Below are 23,469 nucleotides of genomic sequence, written 5' to 3'. Positions count from 1 at the left end.
AGCATCTTTCTCATTTTTGCCAGTTTTCTTTTTCTTTTTTTATGTTTTTATATATGGCAAATTATTTAAGTCAATAAATTTTTAAGGAATTTCACACGTTCTGATTCCTTCCACTGCCGATCACCTTAGTTCCTCCAGTGTTTGAGTCATACTCTTCAAGATAGCCCTTTTAAAAAGAATTTTTGCTCAGTCCACAGTTGTTATGTCAGTCAGTCAGTCTCCCATTCTTTTAGTTGGGCTTCTTTGATCTCCAATGGAATATGGACATACTTCAAAATTCCCCACCTGTGATCTTTGGGATCCAATTTCCTCAAGCAATTTACTTTTGGACCATGTTTAGGGTCAGAGGAAATGGATCTGCCTGCTTCTGAATTTTAGACACCCTCTAAACATGCATTAAGTTCAAATCATATTCACTCCTAAGCTATCATAGCTTAGAACAGTACAGATCGTTGGGATATGCCAATACCTTTTGAAAGTCCAGACACTGTGTTCTCAAGATAAAAGCCTAAAAAAGGAAGTCATCTTTGTTTCATGTCAACCTTAGAGTACTAAATCAGCGTAGCTGATAATTTCCCTCATATCTTAAGCTTTTAAATTATCAATTCTATAGTCCTGGAAGCAACCTTTGTGTTTATCAATACCCCCACCACTTGATCAGGTACCATGTTCCTTCTTATCTGTATCAAAACTCATACTGAACAATGAGTTCTAGGTTGCAAAAGAGGATTTATTTTTGCACCCATCTATAAGTCTTTGTCTACAGATTAACAAAAACAAACATAAGTGCTATTAATTTTTGCCAGTCTGGTGGAAGTAAAGTGGCAGCTCTTGGCTGTCTTGATTTGCATTTCTCTGATTATAATTAAGTTTGAGCCTTTTTTTTCTTTTCTTTTTTTTTGTATGCTTAGTATGTGAAACTAAGGTATTTATATATCCTTTGCTTATTTTCCTATTTGATTTCCTGTCTTGTTGATTTGTAGGAATTCTTTGTATATTCTAGACATTCTTTTATTTGTTTTAAACACTGCAAATATTTTCTCCCAGTGCCTATTTATATCCTTTGCCTACTTTTTTTAAATTTGATTTCCTGTCTTCTTAGTTTGTAGGAATTGTGTGTATATTCTAGACATTATTCCTTGTCTGTTTTAAACATTGCAAATACCTTCTCCCAGTCTGCAACCTTCATGTTAACTTTGTGATGTCATTAATTAAGCAGATGTCCTAAATTTTGACTTTAGAATTTGGAGTCTTGTTTAGGAAGTCTTTATTTACACCTGGGTAACAGATTTTCCTGTATTTTCTAATAGTAGCTTTATAGTTTTAACTTTCACATTTATGTCTTTAATCCATCTGGAGTCCACTTTTAACATAGTTTCAAGTAAAAATTCAGCTTTGTTCTCTATACAGTGAATTCGTTTTTCTATAACTGTCAGAAAAACAATCTTTCCAGTGTTTTGTGATGTCACCTTTATCACATATTAAGTTCCCATGTATATACTTTATTTATAAGCTCTCCATTCTATTCCATTGATCCTTTTCTTTGTTTCAGTGCCAGCAACACAATATTTTTATTACTGTGGCTTCGTGGTAGAGCCAGTTCTACCAGTAGGGCAGGTCTCCCTACTTTTATTTCCCTCTGAAAATAGACTTAGCTTTCATAGACCTTTATTCTTTCATATTCATTTTAGAGTGGGTTTTAGTTTCTCAACATTACTACTGGAATTTTTATTGGAATTTCATTGAACACATATAGATTAATTTGGGGGAGAACTGACATCTTTGCATGGAACACTCCCTCACCAGAATTCAATGTGGCAGGCTTCCTTCACCTCTTTCAGGTCTTTGCTGAAACATCAGGAAAGCCTTCCCTGACCATCCTAAATTAAGTAGCACCCTCACTCCTCATCACTCTTTCTTTCTCTTATTTAATCTTTTTCATAGCATTTATTACTATCCAACTTTAGATTATTTAATCACTGCTTCTCTGCTAAAGATGTAAGATTCGTGAGGATAGGTGCCCTGTTTTGTTCTCTGCTGCACCCCTAGTACCCAGAACAATGCCTGGTGTATGGTAGCCACTCTGAATATTTGTTAAACAAATGAATAAAATCTTTACACTACTGAAGTTATCTGAATTATGACATTTATTCAGGCCTTCTAATGTCCCTGAATGGAGTTTAGTTTTTTTCCTTGATAAACTTCTTAGGCATTGCTTTGTGGTAAGGGAAGTTTGCCTGCCATTCCAGTAAACAATAAATGTTGCCTGCCATCAAGGCATCAGGCACTACAGCCACCTCCCCACACCCACAACAGTGCACCCTGAGGAGAATTCAGGATAGAGGAAAATAGGAAATATTCTGTGCTCTGTATACTGGCCCTAGAGAGTTAAGCTGCATATCTAAGGAAAAATTTCAGTGAGCCCAGAATCTTGCATCTTCCCATATGTAGAAAAGCTCTAAAATCACTAACTTGAGATGTTCGTTTTTTGTGATTAGCAGTAATCTTTTAATGTTCGTCTACACAGTTTTTCAGCAAAAACTCTCCTATATATCCTGGCTCCTCCCTTACCTCTTCGGAGTAGTTCCTCAGAGCTATCTGAGAGGCTGTCTCCCAGGCTGTAGTCCTCAGGTCCCGAATAAAACTTAACTTGCAAATTTTAGGTCGTACGTTTTTCTTCAGTCCACAGTTTTTAGGCCAATTACTATAGACCAGGAGTTGGCAAACTACACCTGTGCATGTCAGCCTGTGCTCTGGTTTTGTAAATAAAATTTTATTGGAACATCCACATTCATTCATTTAATACTGTCTATGGCTGCTTTTGTTCAACAGTGATGGAGTTGAATGGCTGCAACAGAGACCACATGACCTGCCAAACAGAAACTATTTACTGTTTGCTCTTTACAGAAAGAGTTTGCAGATCTTTGCTGTAGACTTTAGTTTAGGTGCTACCATAGATTGTGTTATATTTTTTATTACATTTTTAAGGTGGTTATTCCTTATAGAGAAGAACACTATTGAATTTTGTAAGATGATTTCTATTCTTGCAAACTTGATAATAACTCTTTTATAGTTCTGATAGTTTGCCTGTTGATTATATTGTGTTTTCCATATAGGCTATCATATCATTGGCAAGAATGGCAAGCAAAAGAGTACATACATCTTTCACTTTTTCTCATCTAAAAGAATTGGCCAGACTCTCCAAGACTCTAGATAACACTAATAATGAGCATCCACGACTTAGTCCTGACCTTAATGTTACTGCATCAAGTTTCTCTAAGTATGAAAAAAATCATAATTTTTACCCTTTGGTCCATCAACGTGGTGAATTATATTGACAGATTTTCTGCTGTTGGGCCATCCTAGTACTCCTGGATAACTCCTATGCATCATGATTTTATCCTTTAAATGCCCTGTTGGATTTGAGTACCTATTATTTTGTTTAGGGTATTTGCTCTGTGGACTACCTTAATTGCCATCCAGAGATCTATGCAATGTGACTACTCCCTATTTTTCCAACCTCTCTGCTGGAACTACAAGCTAAGCACTATGCTAGACACTGGGTTACAGCAGAGGCTAAGATACAGTCCCTGTCTTTAATAGCTCCCATTATAATGGCAGAAACAGACATTTATACAGTTTGTGTAGTCACCAAAGGTATGCAAACAAAGGGCTCCTTCCCAAAACAAATGAATCTTTAGCACTGAACAAGAAGGTCTGCTTCCTTTTTCTTGGATGTAACTCAATACTCTTGCTTATGTATTATCTTCCTTAATACCCTTTCACTTTTGCCTTTTCCACTCATCTCTGGCTATGTGACACCTACACAACCAAAAAGCAAGACCAAATAATGGAAAGCATGTAACACAGTGCTTAAGGGCTCAGATTTGAGAGACAAATAGGTTCCAGTTCTAGCTATGCCATTTACTAGCTTTGTGACCTTGGACATATTGCATCACCTTCCAGAGAATCCATTTCCTCGTCTGTCAAATTTAGAATAATAATAATACATTCATCACAAAGAGGATATAATGAACTGACCTTTGTGAAGGCTTTCAACACAGGGCCTGACAAACCGCCAGGATTTTCCCTTTCTATCCTTCTGTGATCATTCCTGGAACACAAGAAGGTCACGAAGTCTCTTTCCTGTGACTTCTGAAATTTGATGGTAGCTAAATAGCATCACTTGTTTTACATTTCATCATGTTCCCTATACAGTAATTCTTTGTATATCTTGGCTTCTAGTGCTACCATTTAAGAGCTATTTGTATATTGGGCAAGTTATTTAAACTCTCAGAATATCTATTTTCTCATCTATAAGACAAGCATAATTACAAGAGTATTTCATAGAGTTGTCATATGAATTAAATGATCAATATGCATAAAGGCCTAGCACAGTGCTTGGCACATAAGTGCTTAACACTTGATAGCTATTTTCAATTTTAGTATTATTAATAAGGCTATGTGCTTCTTAAGGGGAGAAATTGTGTTTTGTAATATAGTATAATGGCTAAGAGCACAGACTCTGGAGTCTTCAGTTCAAATCTGAACACCACAAGTATGTTGCTCAAGCTGGGTAAATCTCTCTAGGCCTCAGTCTTCTTATCTGCAAAATGGGGATGATTAAAAAAAAAACCACAACAGTTCCTGGAGGTTGTTGTAGAGATTAAAGGAGATAATACACTTATTTGGCATTTAGCAGAGTGCCTGACATAAATACTGATTTATTGAGCAATTGTCGTGTGCCAGGTTATGTGCTAAATGTTTTATTTAGCCTTGTTCTAAATATTTTTTTCTGTGAACCCCATAACCCCTGCTTAGTACTACTCATATACTAACCTTTCAAATATTTATTGAATGAATGAGTGAGTGAATTAGTGAATGCTGACTTGTAGACCATAAGAATCTTGCCTGCATTAGCTGGTTTGTCCCAGGTTAACACTCCTCATTCCTCTGCGATGAGTTAGTGTATAAGCCATGAGGTTCAGCATCTGTAAAAAGCAGGAGAGCATGGAAAGGGAGTAGATTTTAGACCCTGACTCTTTTACTCTAGAGAAATCACTCATCCTTTAGTGCTTGGATTTATTTCTCAGAACTGGTAAAATGAATTATAAAATGTTGCTGTAGGCAAAAGTGATAAAATTTACATTTAAGGTCATGGAGAACATAGAGAAAGGAACACCTCTTTGGAGGAAATAAAAATCTGTTTATTTATTTTTACAGTTGCAGGAAATGCAACTGTTCTTGAGGGCAGTTAGCCTAAGGAAGTAATTAAGGATTGTGCACAAAGGTGTAGTATAAGGCATCTTATACTACATCACCATGTTAGTGATGTGTATAAATCAAAACATGGAAATAATCTAGATGTCTCATAAAAGGAAGTGGAATAATTAAATGATACTTCATCCACATAATGGCTGCACGGATATCGTGCAGCCATTCAAAAAAAAGAAAATGTGTGGAAAATGAATTTAGCAACATGGAAAAATGTGCCAGTTCGTTAACTTATTGACTTTGTGACCTTAGGCAAATTACTTCTCTGCTTCAGTCTCATCATTAAATGGGAGTACTAATATCGCCTTCCTTATAGAATTATCATGAGGGCTAAATGAATTATTACATGTAAAACTACTTGGAATTGTACCTGACCCATAGTAAACATTATGTAGATATGAGCTATAATTATTATGTGGGGGAAAAAAAAGTTTAAAAACAACGTGTATGGTATGCTATATATATATATCTATATATCTATATATAGATATATATATATATATTTTTTTTTTTTTTTTTTTTTTTCCCCCACACCTTGCAGGATCTTAGTTCCCCAACCAGGTATCGAAAATGTGTCCCAGGGGCGGGAACGCGGCGGCGGTGGCGGCGGCTCCCTGTTGCTGGAGCCCGAGCGCGCAGGCCCGTCCCGGCTGTCGGGGGGCGGGCGGCCGGGGCGAGCGCGCCACGTGGTTCATGTATGTGCTGAGCTGGCTGTCGCTCTTCATCCAGGTGGCCTTCATCACGCTGGCCATCGCAGCCAGACTCTATTACCTGGCAGAATTGATAGAAGAATACACAGTGGCCACCAGCAGGATCATAGAATATAGGGTCTGGTTCTCCACAGCTGTGCTGATTGGCCTCTACGTTTTTGAGCGCTTCCCCACCTACATGATTGGCGTGGGCCTCTTCCTGGCCTACCTGGTCTACTTTGGCCTCCTCCAGACCTTCCCCTTCATCATGCTCACCTCGCCTAACTTCATCCTGTCGTGCGGGCTAGTGGTGGTGAATCATTACCTAGCGTTTCAGTTTTTTGCAGAGGAATATTATCCTTTCTCAGAGGTCCTGGCCTATTTCACTTTTTGTCTGTGGATAATCCCGTTTGTGTTCTTTGTGTCACCGTCGGCTGGGGAGAACGTCCTGCCTGCCACCATGCAGCCTGGAGATGATGTGGTCTCCAATTACTTCACCAAAGGCAAGCGAGGCAAACGCTTAGGGATCCTGGTTGTCTTCTCCTTCATCAAAGAGGCCATTCTACCCAGTCGGCAGAAGATATACTGACCTTCTGCGGAGGGGATGCTGGGGCAAGATCAGGAGAGTCAGGCCCCTGGGCCTCTGCACTAGGTGGGGGCCGGGAGCTGGAAGGCACATTTCCCCAGCCCTGGCCCTCCTTCCCTCGACTCCCCCGGAAGCCCCCATCCCCACCGTCCTCAGGAGGCTCAGCTTGGCTCAGATCTGATGCTGCCAGAGGCTGAGACCTCAGAGGGCGCCAGGGAGGATGCGGTGCCTGCTTAGCCAGGAGGCCATGGTCCATCTGGGTGTGCAGAATCTGAGCTCCTGTGGCCCTCCTGCCCCCTCCTGTGATGGGTCAGGAGTTCTGGCTCAGCCAGGGCAGGCAAGGGGCCGTGAAGCTGGAGAGCAGACAGGGATAATGGCTATGGCCGTGGGGAGGGGCCGTGGCTTAGCACTTGCAAGAGAAAGTTTTCGCTGTTGAACTGTGATTTCTGTCCAAGTGCTGATTCCCATTTGAATAAAGATTCTAGGTGGCCCTGTTTGCCTTAATACCCTGAAAAAAAAAAGAAAAGAAAGAAAGAAACTGTCCCCTGCAGTGGAAGCGTGAGTCCTAACCACTGGACCACCAGGGAATTCCCTGGTGTGCTATTTTTTATAAAACATGTTCTATAGAGAAAATGGTGTGAGGGTAAATACTTCAAAATGTTAATGGTCTTTGCTTGGTGTTGGAAATAAGCTGTACTTTTTATTGTTTCTGCCTTTTTTTTTTTAAACGATGAATGTATATTTCTTATGTAACTGAAAAGTAATAATAGTTAAAAAAAACCAGTAAGAGATCATTGCTTTCATAGGGGAGTAATGGGTATCTGGAATTTTCCACCCTGTCTGTGCTCTGCTTTTTTTTTTTTTTTTAATAAATTTATTTTTTTATTTTTGGCTGCATTGGGTGTTCGTTGCTGCGTGCACTTTTTCTGGTTGCGGCCAGCGGGGGGGGCTACTCTTCCTTGCGGTGCGCGGGCTTCTCTTTGAGGTGGCTTCTCTTGTGGAGCACCAGCTCTAGGCATGCAGGCTCAGTAGTTGTGGCACTCAGGCTCAGTAGTTGTGGCTCGCAGGCTCAGTAGTTGTGGTGCACGGGCTTAGTTGCTCCACAGTATGTGGGATCTTCCCGGACCAGGGCTCGAACCCGTGTCCCCTGCATTGGCAGGCGGATTCTTAACCACTGCACCACCAGGGAGGCCCCAAACCACTTGACTTTAAATTGGTTCATATGAAATATTTTTCTAGCTCCTAACTTATTAAAATTGTGATACCAAGTTCTTGTTTTAGATACAGTGAAATGGGTATTCTACTGTTTCCTTGGCATTATAAATTAGTGAAAACCTACTGGAAAACAGTTTGGAAGTAACTATCAAGAACCATCAAATCCTCATACCCTTTGATCCAACATTCCCACTTCTGGTAATCCAGGCTGAGGAAATAAGCAAAAATTTGGGGAAAAGTACATATAGTTCATAATAAAACATTTAAAACAACCTAAATGTTCAGCAAAAGAGAAGTGGTTAAGTAAATTCTGCCATATCCATTTGATGACATATTATGCAGCCATTAAAAATATTATTATGAGGACTCTACAGCAACATGAAAATATGCTTATGACATAAGTTAAATTAGGTTAGCATGTTACAAATGATATGTACACTATTACTACTATTTTTAAAACTGTATATTAAGGAAAGATAAGGAAAATGCACCAAAATGAGAGCAGTTGTATTGTAAGCTATGGGTAATTTTCTTTTTTGTTTTAGTAGTCTAATTGGAGCTGTGTTGGGTCTTTGTTGCGGTGTGTGGGCTCCTCATTGCGGTGACTTCTATTGTTGTAGAGCACAGGCTCTAGGCCCGTGGGCTTCAGTAGTTGTGGCTCGTGGGCTCAGTAGTTGTGGCTCGCGGGCTCTAGAGCGCAGGCTCAGTAGTTGTGGCGCATGGGCTTAGTTGCTCTGTGGCATGTGGGATCTTCCCGGACCAGGGCTCGAACCCGTGTCCCCTGCATTGGCAGGCAGATTCTTAACCACTGTGCCACCAGGGAAGCCCTAATTGGACTTTACTGCTTTTATCTTTTAAAAATTAGTTTATTTTAAATGGATAAAATCCTTGGGAATTCCCTGGCAGTCCAGCAGTTACGACTCCACACTTTCACTGCTGAGGGCATGGGTTCAGTCCCTGGTGGGGGAGCTAAGATCCCGCAAGCTGCGCTGCCAAAAATAAAATAAAAGGATAAAATCCATGTAAAAGCTATATAAGAAAGTTAGTCTTAACTTCATCTTCCCCAGTACCCTATTTATTCACCAACTTCTGATTATTTCAAACATTGAATTTATCTTTACAGAAGATGAAGATTTGCTACTGATGAGGATGTTCAGAAGAATGTGTTATAGACCCTGAAGAAATTTCTAAATTGGGTACCCCAAAAATGTTCTGGAGAGTGGAAGCATCCCTGGAATAAGTGCACTGCCTCCAAGGTAATGACAACTTGAAGTAAACAACATTCATTTGTACGTATAAGGTGTGTCCTGTTTTTAAAGAACCAGGCATAATACTGTTGTGGGCCCCAGACTGACCTTAAACTGGGACCACTCCTGAAATTCAGTCCTTATTAGATGTACCTGATAAGATAGGTGGCCTACAGGTAATAATCAATGTTAACCATTTATTAAACACTTACTGTGTTCTGGGCACTGTGCTAAAAAAACGCAAAAACTGTCGCATCTTAAACTCTTTCAACAATCTTTTGAGACAGACATTATTATCTCCATTTTACTGGTAAGGAAACTGAGACTCCTGGAGAAACATGGCCAAGGTCACAGCTGTGAGAGGTAGAACTAGATTTTAACCTCGGTTGTCTGACTTCAGGCGTATCTTCTCAAGGCTCACTTGCTGTGCAGTCCTGCTCTTATTACTTGCATAAGTTTATTGGAGTGGGGATGGAGGGCTATAGTGATGAGGAAGAAGAGAAAAGCTTGCATAGGGAAGACAGCCTGATGTCTGTGTATGACATTAGTCCCAACGCGAGCCTTGAGGACATGTCTGTATCAGATTCATGTAGAGAAAGGGGTTGTAGGTTAAAGCTTTTTCCTGTTCCATTCCAGTTCTCATGTAGAGCTACTCTGGGGTCCAGAGGACAAATATGTGACAAAGTAGAGAGGGTCTCTTCTACTCTTTTTTTTTCAGTATAGTTGATTTACAATATTGTGTTAGTTTCAGGTGTACAGCAAAGTGATTCAGTCATTATAGATATATATATATATATATATTCTTTTTCAGATTCTTTTCCCTGTATATAGCAAAGAGATTCAGTCATATATACATATATATTCTTTTTCAGATTCTTTTCCATTATAGGTTATTACAAAATATTGAGTATATTTCTCTGTGCTGTACAGTAGGTCCTCACTGGTTACCTATTTTATATATAGTAGTATGTATATATTAATCACAGTCTCCTAATTTATTCTCCACCCTTTCCCCTTTAGTAACCATAAATTTGTTTTCTATGTCTCTGGGTCTATTTCTTTTTTTTATATAAGCTCATTTGTATCATTTTTTTTTGTTAGATTCCACATATAAGCGCTATCATATGATATTTGTCTTCCTCTGTCTGGCTTACTTCACTTAGTATGATAATCTCTAGGTCCATCCATGTTGCTGCAAATGGCATTATTTCATTCTTTTTATGGCTGAGTAATATTCATATATATATATATCACATCATCTTCTACTCTTTGAAATACACTCCACTTTGTTACAACTTAGATTTTGAGGGATTGTTCTGTTACTTTGAGGCAGACACAAAAGAGGTTACAAGAGCAGCAGAGTTCTTGAATGCAACGGTCTTCAGTGTGTCTCTCTCTTGAGTCATAGTGCTCCAATCTGGATAGGTGGCATCCAGATGCTATGTCTGGAGCACAGTTGTCATCCTAGAATGTTCCTTACAGCCTCTTGGGAATTCTCTTTGCTTCTCTCCTGTGTTGACTCTCCTGTTTCCTGAATCCCATAACTTTCTTTCTCTTTTCTAAAAAAAAATGTAGATATAACTGACATATAACATTGTATTAATTCAGGTGTACAACATAATGATTCAATATATGTATACATTCAAAATGATCACAGTTAAGTCTAGTTAACATCCATCACTGCACAATTTTTTTCCCTTGTGATGAGAACTTTTACCATCTACTCCATAACTTTCTCTATCTTTTTTTGCCCTCTAGTTTTGGTGGCCATGTCTTATGAAAGAATGCACTAGAAATAAAGTCTTCTCTTGTTGCAGAGCACGGGCTCTAGGCATGCGGGCTTCAGTAGTTGTGGCATGCAGCCTCAGTAGTTGTGGCACACGGGCTTAGTTGCTCCGCGGCATGTGGGATCTTCCCGGAGCAGGGCTCGAACCCGTGTCCCCTGCATTGGCAGGCAGATTCTTAACCACTGTGCCACCAGAGAAGTCCGAAGTAAAGTTTTTTAACACCTTGTATATCTTTTTTTTTTTTTTTTGGCCAGGCCATGCAACTTGCAGGATCTTAGTTCCCCGACCAGGGATTGAACCAAGGCCTACAGCAGTGAAAGCGCCAAGTCCTAACTACCGGACCACTAGGGAATTCCCAACACCTTGTATATCTGATTGTGTCTTATCCATATGTTTTAATGATGGTATTGATGGTTTAACAGGGTATAGGATCCTAGGTTGAAAATCATCATCTTTCAGAATTTTGAAGGTATTCTTCCCTTCTCTTCTACTTCTAGGTCTGAAGGTCTGAAGCCATTCTGATCCCTGAGCCTCTATCTGGGACCTGTTTCTTATCTTCTTAGAAGATTATAGAATCTTGTCTTTGTCAACAGTGTTCTGATATTTCACAGTGTGTGGGTCTTAATATGGGTCTATTCTCATTTATTGTCCTGGGTACTCCTTATTTTATGATTTCCTCAACTCTTTTTTATATATTCTCTCTTTAGGAAACTTTTATCCAGCTGTTGCACTTCCTTGACTGGTTCTCTAATTTTCTCGTCTTTTCTCCTCCTAGTTTCCATATCTGTGTCTTTTTGCTATACTTCTAGGGGATTTCTTCAACTTTATCTTCCATTCTTTCTATTGGGCTCTCGCTTCTGCTTTCATGGTTTTTTCATTTCAAAGAACTTTTTTTCCCTTCTGAATATTCTTTATTATTGTTTATTGCTATTTTTTCATATATTCAAATATCTTTTCTTCTAGTTGAGGCTATGCATGATAGTTTTAAAATTTTTATTTTCTCTGCATTGTCTCAGTTTCTTCCAAGTTTCTTTCTTCTCTTTGTTTTCATCTCTTTCTTTCCTGTTAGAGGAAATCCTTGTGTCCCATAGTCCTTGACTTTCTGCTCATGAATAAAAGTGGGGGACTAAAAGCTGATTGGAAACTCTGTGCATGAAGGGGAGAATCATTGACCATGAGGTCATTTGTCCATGAACCAATGACCATGAGGGACCATTAGCTGGAAGACCTCAGTGCCATTATCTTTACATCTTTCATATTGGGCTTCATTTTCCCCAAAGAAGAAGATACATCTTCCCAGGAGGTAAAGGTTGGCTACCAGAATTCCGGGAGCAGAGTGTGGAAAAAGTCTACTGATTGCCTCTTTTTCGGTATGATGCTCTTCACTGTTCCTGGTGACCTGTATTATTCCAGAGATTGTTTTACTCTCTCAAGAGAATAAACCTCCATACTTCTGCTGAGGTGGAGGAGGGGCAGTCACCTAGAGGGTACGGTGAGGGAAGCCAACTGACCTTCAACTAGTCCTTCTTATTTTAGCTGTTCTTCACCCCCACCTCCAGGGATACCACTGGTTAATTCTTGAACATATCCAGGCTGCTTCTCAGCTTTCTCCAGTTTCTGGTGCAGGATTCCGCATTCTTGGGTCTGCCGGGCCTATTAACACTCATTCATTTGCTTTCTCACCTGCAAAATTCTGTTGTATTTATTACCCCCTCTCCCTTTCCTTATGCTTTAAAATAATCCTTTACTGAAGTTTTAGTGCGATGGGACTGGGAGGGGAGGAAGTGGAAAGGAAAATTACATGCATGAGAAATTATATTCACTGTCTTTATCCAGAACTCTTTAAATTTTTTGTTTTGTTTTTATGGAATTATACCACATTCTACTACTTACACACAGGCAATTTACTTGGATTTCTCTGTGCTTCATCAGAAAAATGGGAGAAATGATGGTATCTACTTCATACTATTGTGAAGATTAAGCAAAATACCATACTTAATTGTTTTTAAGAAACAAATTCTTTCCAGATTTTTATATCTCTGGAGTCAGAATGTTAACACAGGTCCAAGTATCTTGTAAACATTCAGTAAACAATTATCTTAGGTTCAGTGAAATATGGTAATACATGTAACACACTTCACAGAGGGCCTGAAACAAGGTGTGCAATAAATGTGGAAGGCAGGATTATTATTATGCACACTAAACCATACTTAATATTCCAAAACCTGCTTGTCCTACTTAATACAATCTTGTGTCCATTCTTCTGCATTAGTAGAAAGAGATCTACCTTACTCTCTTTGAAGTTATATGATATTCCATAGAATCGATGTTCCATTTAATCACTCTTCCATGGATGGACATTTTTTTTTAAATTTTTTCCTGAAATACCAATAGTAAGCACTCTAGTAATATATCCATATAGACATGTGTTAGTATTTCTGTATGATAAAGACCTAGAAGTGGAATCACTCTATCACACTCATATGGAAAGTGTCTAATAGGAATTTCCAGAGTAAAAGAGGCATGTGAGTGATTAATCAGGATCCTGATTTAAGTAGGCATCTGTAATTGTGGAAAGCACACGAGACTTAAAGACAAAAGACCTAAATCCCTTTAGTTAGAGTGGTAGCTCTACCACTTATCTGGGGAAATATTGTTTGTTCTTTCATTTATTCAAAAATACGTACTGAATTCTTCCTGCCCTGTGCCAGACACAGTGTTAGAGACTAGGAATACACAGATGAGTAAGACACAGTCCTTGCCCTCTAGAAATTTACAGTAATCGGTGGGGAGATGGACAAAGAAACAGATGCCACTTGCTCTCTGTGTGACCTTGGGAAGTTGCTTAACCTCCTGAATGTCTGTTTCTTTTTCTGTAAAATGGGTGATAGTCCTTATACCATAGGGGTTTTGTGAAGATTACATGAAATAATGTATAAGTGCCTTGTACAGTTCCTGGCACAGAGTGTGCACTCAATAAATGGAAGCTATCATTATTGTTTTAGTAATATGATAATTGTAATAAATAATTTGTTATAGTTGCTGTGATAGAAGCTGCTATGTGTTCTACCTCTTTGAACTCATTTCTACAGTATTAAATGAATTGTTAAGAGACAGTAACATAGCATATTCAAAGTGGCACTAGGTAGAGACTTCCCTGGCGATCCAGTGGTTAAGACCCCATGCTTCCAGTGCAGGGGGCTTGAGTTCTATCCTTGGTCAGGGAACTAAGATCCCACATGCTGCGGGGCGCAGCCAAAAAACCAAACAAACAAAAATGGCACTAGGTAAATATTAGTTTCATTTTTTGCCTTTTATGTTGGGACAAAGGGTAAATAAGCAGATGGAAACGCAAACATCCATATGTTTGAACACAACAATGATCTTCCCAGTCCATGTGTCACAGAGCCAATTCTGGGCACTTCCTTAGCTACATAGATTTCACTTCTGGCTATATCTGAACGTCTGGAATGAGGCTGCATACCTCCCTGCCCACAGCCACAAATAATCACGGAGACAGGATGTTCATATGTCCCACAGCTGATGGCTGCCTGCTGCAAGGGATTTTTTTCTCCCAGTTTACAAAGCACAGCACAGCTTGTACCCCCATCCTTAATGGGGGTCACTTATTTGCTTGACACTGACTTTTATGAAATTGTTTCTTTTCTTTCGCACACAGATGTAAAACAAGAATTAAAGGAGGGACTTCCCTGGTGGCGCAGTGGTTGAGAATCCACCTGCCAATGCAGCGGACATGGGTTTGAGCCCTGGTCCGGGAAGATCCCACATGCCGCGGAGCAACTAAGCCTGTGCGCCACAACTACTGAGCGTGAGCTCTAGAGCCCGTGAGCCACAACTACTGAGCCTGCATGCCACAACTACTGAAGCCCGCGCGCCTAGAGCCCATGCTCCACAACAAGAGAAGCCACCACAATGAGAAGCCTGCGCACCCCAACGAAGAGTAGCCCCAGCTCGCCACAACTACAGAAAGCCCACATGCAGCAACAAAGACCCAACGCAGCCAAAAATAAATAAATTAATTAATTAATTTTAAAAAAAGAATTAAAAGAGGTATATCTTGATACCAAAAATTCTCAGCTTTAGCTACAATTAAATTTAAAGATAATTCTAGAGGCAAATTTAAGCACAAGGAAGTGATAGAAAAGAGCAGTATAAATATTTGGGGTGGACTCTCTATTTAGAGGTTAACTAGTGTTTAATGACTAGATACATTGTTTTGTTTTATTTTTTCCCCCTGTTTCTTTACTCCCCTAGAGGGTTTTTAAAGCACCTATATTTATTTCTCCTGTCTGGATATGTACCTAGCTATGCAGATCATACCACATCCCCCTGGATTTTTACAAGCTGACTCTCCTTGCAGAGGTGGTGTGGTGCAATGGTCTAGAGCCCAAGTTTTGGAGTCAGGCAGACCTGGGTTTGAATTATAGCTCTTCCATTTACTAGCGCTGGGATCTCAGGCAAAAATTTCTTAAGCTCAGTTTCCTCAGCTGTAAATGGGCAATATTAATATCAATGCTATGATATTAGCTTTATAGAATGAACATGGGTTAAAAGAGATAATACAGGTAAACTCCTCTACACAGTCTCACAGTGTGGGCTTTTAGTTTTTAGTTATGATCATTTTTAATTTCATTAAGGTGCCTCATGCAATGCTTGGCACATAGTTAACGCTCAAAACTTGGCAGCTATCATGAAAAGTTACCTATGGTTTCTAACTGCCAGGATTATGGCTTTGTTATTTAACTTTTTTTGGTTTTTTTGGCTGTGTTGGGTCTTTGTTGCGCGCGGGCTTTCTCTAGTTGTGGCGAGCGGGGGCTACTCTTTGTTGTGGTGCGTGGGCTTCTCATTGCGGTGGCTTCTCTTGTTTCGGAGCTCAGGCTCTAGGCGCGTGAGCTTCAGTAGTTGTGGCACGCGGGCTCAGTAGTTGTGGCTCACAGGCTCTAGAGCGCAGGCTCAGTAGTTGTGGCGCACGGGCTTAGTTGCTCCGCGGCATGTGGGATCTTCCCAGACCAGGGCTCGAACCCTTGTCCCCTGCATTGGCAGGCGGATTCTTAACCACTGTGCCACCAGGGAAGCCCTGTTATTTACCTTTTTAAATTTGTTAGTGACTGGGACTTCCCTGGCGGTCCAGTGGTTAAGACTCTGTACTTCCACAACAGGGGGCATGGGTTCGAACCCTGGTCAGGGAACTAAGATCCCACATGCCACACGGCCACAAAAACAAAAAAAACAAAACAAACAAAAAAACCTATAAATTTGTTAGTGATTAACATGATCTTTAGCCTAGTACCTGGAAACTTTTCTCATCATCTCTGTGACTCTGACAATGCCTGGCACCATTCCTAGCACACAGTAGGCACTCAGTACATCGCTGTTGAACCATATTCAGTTGAACTGAACATCTATTCAGACATTAGGACAGGAGCTGTGTCACTAAATAGCTGTCATTCCAAAACAGACAGCTAAACCTGCCACAGACATGCTTGCATATTTTGTAAGCCATTATTTCAACTTCCTGCATTGCAGGCATCTCAGTTAATATTCCAGTCCACTCACATGATCCTTTGAAGGAAAATAAAAACTAATAGAAATATCTAGTTTAGCAGCTAAGAGAATGAGCTTTGGTCTAGGTAGATGCAGGCTTACATCCTGGCTCCAGCACCGTCTAGTGGGTCAGTTACTTCGTCTCTCTTAGAGCCTCAGTTTTCTCATCTGTGAAAAGGGGATAATCATAGCACCAATTTCATCAGGTTATGGTGAGACTAGTGCCTTCCATGTGCTGTTCTCTTTTCCTGAAACAGTGTTCCCCTGAGTTTCACCCCTGCCTTTTCGGCTTGACTGTCACTTCTTCCAGAAAGCCTTCCCTGCCACCCATGATAGGTTGGGTTCACTGTTGTACTCTCACTACAGTGTCTGCCAATTACCCTTTGTAATTACTTCTTCAGCTACTCAATTCCTTTCCGGACTGTGAGCTTCCACAGGATAGGGATGGTGTCTGTCTCATTCATTCCGGTGTCTCCAGTGCCTAACAGTCCCTTGATACATAATATTTTGGGTGGACTATATTTGTTAACTGAATGAAATAATGAGATAATAATGCACATAAACACAGAGCCTAACATTTAGCAAGCTCTCAATAAATGACCTATATAATTATCAACAACACAGTATTGATGCTGAGTTTATTCACCTTGAGAAAACTAATATAGTGAGAAAAGCAGCAAATTGGAGATAGGTGTTGTGAATCTAGTTCTGTATCTCGTTTGCCATATGTCCTTGGGCAAATCTTATTTCTTCTCATTTTTCCACTATTAAAATAAACATAAGAAATTCACCCTGGCGTCCTGCTTAGCTTGGTCTTTGTAAAGTCTGCCCTTTGCCAGACCACATCTGACAGGCTATCCTATGTATGCCCAGAGTTTCTAGATAGGGATCCTATAATGCCCTAGTACTCCTCTGCTTTCTCAGCTGCTCACTGTTGACCCGTGACCCTAATCTATCTGACCCTGTCTAGCCCCTTTCACAACTACTGACGCATGCGCGCCTAAAGCCTGTGCTCCGCAGCAAGAGAAGCCACCGCAATGAGAAGCCCGCGCACCGCAACGAAGAGTAGCCCCCGCTCGCTGCAACTAGAGAAAGCCCGCGTGCAGCAACGAAGACCCAACGCAGCCAAAAATAAATAAATAAATTTATTTTTTTAAAGTAATTATTTAAAAAAAACCGATTTGTCAGTTTAGAATGGGAGAGGCTTCTGCAGGTTTGCCTAACAACAACTCTTAATATTGGTTGTGTGCTCACTAAGTGCCAGGCAGTGTGCTACACCCTTTATAAATTTATTTTATAGTAGCGGGGGCTACTCTTCGTTGCGGTGTGCGGGCTTCTCATTGCCGTGGCTTCTCTTGTTGTGGAGCACGGGCTTTAGGCACGCGGGCTTCAGTAGTTGTGGCACGCGGGCTTTAGAGCACAGGCTCAGTAGTTGTGGCGCACGGGCTTAGTTGCTCCACAGCATGTGGGATCTTCCCGGACCAGGGCTCGAACCCGTGTCCCCTGCATCGGCAGGCGGATTCTTAACCACTGCACCACCAGGGAAGCCCCAGCTACACACTTTAAATGATCTGATTCAATCCTCACATCTATTCAAAGGAGCTACTGTTATCTCCACTTCATAGATGAGGAACCTGAGGTATAGACTGGTATCCGATTTACCCAAGAGTCAGGATTCAAACCCAGACAATCTGAGACCACAGTCCCCACACTTAGGAACTCCTATCACCAGTTTGTGTTTGTGGCAGAGTAGTGGTCTGACGGGCAAAGAGAAAAATGTATAAGTCCCTGTTTCCCCAATCCAGAGTCCCACAGAGGACTCATTTGAGAGAGGGATCCCTGTGGGTTATTTCCATGAACCTGCTGTTGACAGATGTGGCCTGCAGGTGGCAACAACATCCACAGCCTCAGTTCTGCAATGTTCAAGCAAGGGTAAGGAAGCTTTATATAGTCAGACTCACTCATTTGCATCTTACTGAATGATTGGCCCAGTTAATTCTTTGCCAGTTAATTGGACTTGGTTCTCAGCCCAGTAAGGACTGCCAGGATTTGGGAGCCCTTCACAGTTTGTGAAAGAAAAGATCTCAGGATTTGAAACTATGGTGAAGTCATTCAGTCCAGCAACCATCGTGGTGATTTTAAACTGTGTTAGGTGGAACTGGGTTTCAGTAATCCCCAACACGTATTGAGATCTTAGCTTTTTTTTTTTTTCCCTTAATATTTATTTATTTATTTATTTATTTGGCTGCATCAGGTCTTAGTTGAGGCACTCAGGATCTTTCGTTGGGCATGTGGGATCTAGTTCCCTAACCAGGGATTGAACCCAGGCCCCCTGCATTGGGAGTGCAGAGTCTTAGCCACTGCACCACCAGGGAAGTCCTGAGATCTTAGCTTTTTTTTAAAATTCCCTATTTTGTTTTTGTTTTTAAGGTACAGTAATGTGTACATTTAAGGAAAAATTCAATAGCACAAAAGGGTATACAGTTTAGAGTCAGTTTCTCTATCACGTTCAAATCACTTGATTTTCCCACCCCAGAGAAAAGCTTGTGTATTCTTCCAGATATAGAATATGGTTATAAGAGAATATGCGTCTATCCTTTGAAAAAAATAAATGAGGGCTTCCCTGGTGGCGCAGTGGTTGAGAGTCTGCCTGCCAATGCAGGGGACACGGATTCAAGCCCTGGTCTGGGAAGATCCCACATGCCGCAGAGCAGCTGAGCCCGTGAGCCACAGTTACTGAGCCTGCGCGTCTGGAGCCTGTGCTCCGCAACAAGTGAAGCCGCGGTGGTGAGAGGCCCGCGCACCGCGATGAAGAGTGGCCCCCACTTGCCACAACTAGAGAAAAGCCCTCACACAGAAACGAGGACTCAACACAGCCATAAATAAATAAAATAAAATAAAATTTTTAAAAAAAAGAAAAAAGAAAAAAATAAATGATAACCTAAAACTATAAAGTTCCAGAAGAAAACTTAGGGGGAACATTTTGTGATCTCAGGTTAGGCAAAGATTTCTCAGATATGACATGATTCACAAGGGGGGAAAAAAAGGACAAATTGGACTTTATCAAAATTTTAAAATTCTGCTCTGTGAAAGAAATTGTTAAGAGAGTGAAAAGACAAACCACAGACTGGGAGAAAACATTTGCAAATTGCATATCTGATAAAGATCTTGTACCTAGAATAGAATGAAGAACTCTCCCAACTCAATAATAAGAAAATAACCCAGTAAAAGAATGGGCACGGGACTTCCCTGGTGGTCCAGTGGTTAAGAATCCACCTTCCAATGCAGGGGACGCGGGTTTGATCCCTGGTCAGGGAACTAAGATTCCCACGTGCCTCAGGGCAACTAAGCACGCGCACTCTAGAGCCGTTGCACCGCAACCAGAAAGAAGTCCGCGCGCTGCAACAAAGATCCCGCGTGCCGCAACTAAGACCCAATGCAGCCAAATAAATAAATTTTAATAAAAAGGGCACAAGACTAATAAAAATACTTCACTAAAGAAGATGTACAGATAGGGATTTCCCTGGTGATCCTGCCTGGCATGCTGCAAGGCCAAAAAAAATAAAGAGGCTGAATATTGTTATGCATTAGGGAAATGCAGATTTTGCTGAGATACCACTACACACATGCTGGAATGGCTGAAAACAAATACTAACAATTTTCCAAAAAACTGACAATTCCAAATGCTGATAAGCATGCAGAGCAAGTGGCGCTCTCAATTCTTGCTGGTGGAAATGCAAAATGGTGTGAACATTTTGTTAAAGAGTTTGGTTGTTTTTTTGTTTTTTTAATAATGTTGGACATACATTTACCATACAACTCAGCAATCCCATGCCTAGTTCTTTACCTGAAAGAAATAAAAACCTATGTTTACACAAAAATCTGTATACAAATGTTTATAGGAGCTTTATTCACAGTCAACAAAAACTGAAAACCATCCCAATGCCCTAAAACTGGTAAATGGAAAAACAAACCATGGTACATCACTGCAATGGAATACTATTCAGCAGTAGAAAGGAACGAAATACTGAGACATGAGACAGCATGGATGAATCGCACATGCATTATTCTAAGTGAAAGTAGCCAGACTCAGAAAGCTATTTGTTTTTTATTCCATTTATATGACTTTCTGGAAAAACCCAAATTATAGGAACAGAAAACAGATCAGTAGATGCCATAGGTTGGGTGAGGAGGAGGGGCTGACTACAAAAGATAGCACAAGGGAATATTCCGGGGTGATGGAACAGTTCTTACCTAAATTATTATGGTGGTGGTTACACAGGTATATGCAGTTATCTCATAGAGCTGTACACCAAAAAGAATGAAATTTACAGGGTTCAATCCCTGGTTGGGGTACTAAGATCCCATAAGCCGTGCGGCGCCACCAAAAAACCCCACAAACAAAACCCAATACTTCACTTCCCCACCAAAGCCATTGATTTCAGGTTGACATAATAGCAGTTGTTGATATAAATAAATTGTTTTTCCTTACAAAAAGTATTTTGCACACTGCTCTGCTCCATGCTTGCTTTTTTTTTTTTTAATAGAGAACTATTTCAAGAAGCAGATAAAAAGAGGTTTATGTAACATCCAAGTACCTTTCACCAACTTTGTCAAATCTGAACCTTTTGCCTTATTTCCTTACGGTTTTTTTTAAGAAAAAAAATAAGAGAGATGTGTTAAGCCCCAATGTATCCTTCCTTTCACCCAATCTTTTCCTTCCTCCTCAAGAAGTAATCACCTACCTGAATATTTTATTTCCACACATGATTTAATATTTTTACAATGTATATATGAACCTTTAAACAGTACATAGTGTTGTTTGGCACATTGTAAAATTTTATATACATGGTATCAAGCTGTATCTATCCTTCTACAGCTTTTTCCCCCCCTCAACATTTTGTTTTATCCATGTTGATAACCAGTAGCTTGAGTTTATTCATTTTAACTGTTTTGAATTATTCTATATTATGAATATATCACAATTAATTTGCCCATTATCCAGTAGATGGATATTTAGATTGTCTCCATTTTTTTCCCATTTCAAACAGTGCTACAATGAACATTCCTGCACCTACAGCCTGTGTCAATGTTCATTGTTGAAAACTTGGAAGTTTACAAAAAATAGAAAGATGAAAACTAATATTACCTACCATAACAGTTATTATTATTATTTTTTGAGCATTAAACCAAGTACAGTGCTGGGTACTTTATGGGTTACTTTAATTCTCACACCAACCTATATATTAGGTACTATTATGTTTCCTATGGCACAACGAGAAAACTGAATTTTTTTTTTTTTTTTTTTTTTTTTTTTAGTAAAAGGTGAAAAATTTATTCCATCTGAAGAGAAACAGGAGTGTGGAGACTGAATCTTAACAAGTTTAAATAACTTAGCCAATTGCACAGAGAAGGGACAGAACAACTCTCTATTGCCAAAGCCTGTGCTGTTAAATTAACATTATGTTCCAGTAGTTCCCCAAAGCCCCAAATCCAGAAATATTAATAGTTAGAAATAGTCTTTATGGTTAATTGGTCTCTCAGAAGACAAGAGAAGCCACCTTCCAGCTAAAAATTAATCAGGAGTATCATACATATGCAGAAAATTATACATACCCCACTGATTAATTTTTACAAACTGAATATACTCATGTAACCAGCACCCAGATCAAAAACCAGAGTATTGGGCTTCCCTGGTGGTGCAGTGGTTGAGAATCTGCCTGCCAATGCAGGGGACACGGGTTCGAGCCCTGGTCTGGGAAGATCCCACATGCCGCGGAGCAACTGGGCCCGTGAGCCACAACTGCTGAGCCTGCGCGTCTGGAGCCTGTGCTCTGCAACGGGAGAGGCCGCGATAGTGAGAGGCCCGCGCACCGCGATGAAGAGTGGCCCCCGCTTGCCGCAACTAGAGAAAGCCCTCGCACAGAAACGAAAAAACCCAACGCAGTCAAATAAATAATTTTAAAAAAACAACAAAAAAAAACAAACAAAAAAAACCAGAGTATTACCAGCATTTAGAAAATGTCCTTTCACCCTCTTCCAGACACTGTTCTTCCACTTGGAAGGGTAGCTGCTATCCCAACTTTCAACAGACTATTTTTGCCTGCTTTGTGTTTTATTTATGTGAAATCATACAGTATACACTACTTGGTCTGGCTTCTTTCACTTAATATTATTTGTGAGAATCATCCATATGGTTGAGTATAGTGTGTTATAGGGCACAAAAGGCATATGGCACAATGTACATTTTGCAAAGAATTATGAGCACCACTGAGATTGTAGCCAGCCATTACTGAAGACTAGGTGATAGACTGGATCGAATGTAGAGCATGGGCAAATCTGAGTCTTGAAAGGGATGGTGTGGGACCTCTTTTGCCTTCTGTCATCTCAGCCTTACCTTAGATTCTAGATGAAGCTGCAGAAAACAGTACAGTGAGGGCTTCAACTCTCCTGGCTCTTTCTGCGATCTGTCCTGGAGCTTTCCCTAAACCAGGACGTAGGACCCTGGTGGGAGCCTACCAGGAAGTGGGAGGGGAGTTGATGCCCCTGGGCCATCCTAAGCAATGGGGGATGGGAGTCAATGGATAAATGCTTCTTCGTGGCAGTCCTCAGGTGGACCATGCTGAGAAGCATTCTAGGGAATCCTCAGATGGCTTTGGTAGGATCTAGCCCCAGGTACCCACAGCAGTGAACACCTTGGTAATGCATCTTTTCTGTTGGCCTTTCTTCCTTCACTATTTTACCCTGTACTTTCACATTAAATCCCTGGGATCACATTCCAAGTAAATTACCTGCAACTAGTAGTTGTCTTGGTTCTGTTTTCTGGGGGGAGTCCTAATTAAGACATATGTAAAATACCTGGTTCATGGCAGATGTTCAAGAAAAAGTAGCAGTTGTTTGTTTTTTGTTTGTTTGTTTGGGGGTTTTTTGGCTGCATTGGGTCTTAGTTACAGCACGTGGGATCTTTCATCGCAGCATGTGGGCTTCTCACTAGTTGTGGCCGGCAGTCTCTAGAGTGCAAGGGCTCAGTAGTTGCACAGCACGGGCTTAGTTGCCCCGCGGTATGTGAGATCTTAGTTCCCAGACCAGAGCTCGAACCCGCTTCC

At 40.5% G+C, this 23,469-nt stretch overlaps 1 protein-coding gene and 1 pseudogene across 3 annotated transcripts in view; both read left to right on the top strand.

Annotated features, from left to right (window-relative positions):
• PHACTR4 (phosphatase and actin regulator 4) overlaps positions 1 to 23,469 on the top strand; it is a 152,048-nt gene that overhangs the window by 10,360 nt on the left and 118,219 nt on the right. The window contains exon 2 of one of the 2 annotated variants that reach the window (XM_082347743.1): positions 8,888 to 9,020. The gene's annotated coding sequence lies outside the window, so the exon portion shown is untranslated. Of the gene's footprint in view, positions 1 to 8,887; positions 9,021 to 23,469 lie in introns of those variants that run through there. The other variant, XM_082347736.1, reaches the window with a different exon arrangement.
• Positions 5,238 to 8,316, top strand: LOC309629066 (protein TEX261 pseudogene; annotated as a pseudogene). The gene has a single exon. The product of its transcript is annotated as a protein TEX261 pseudogene (transcript).

This window comes from Balaenoptera borealis, assembly GCF_965194805.1.
Source record: "Balaenoptera borealis genome assembly, chromosome: 1".
Taxonomy (NCBI): domain Eukaryota; kingdom Metazoa; phylum Chordata; class Mammalia; order Artiodactyla; family Balaenopteridae; genus Balaenoptera; species Balaenoptera borealis.
The sequence above is the reverse complement of the archived record's forward strand: the minus strand, read 5'-3'. Positions and strand labels throughout refer to the sequence as shown.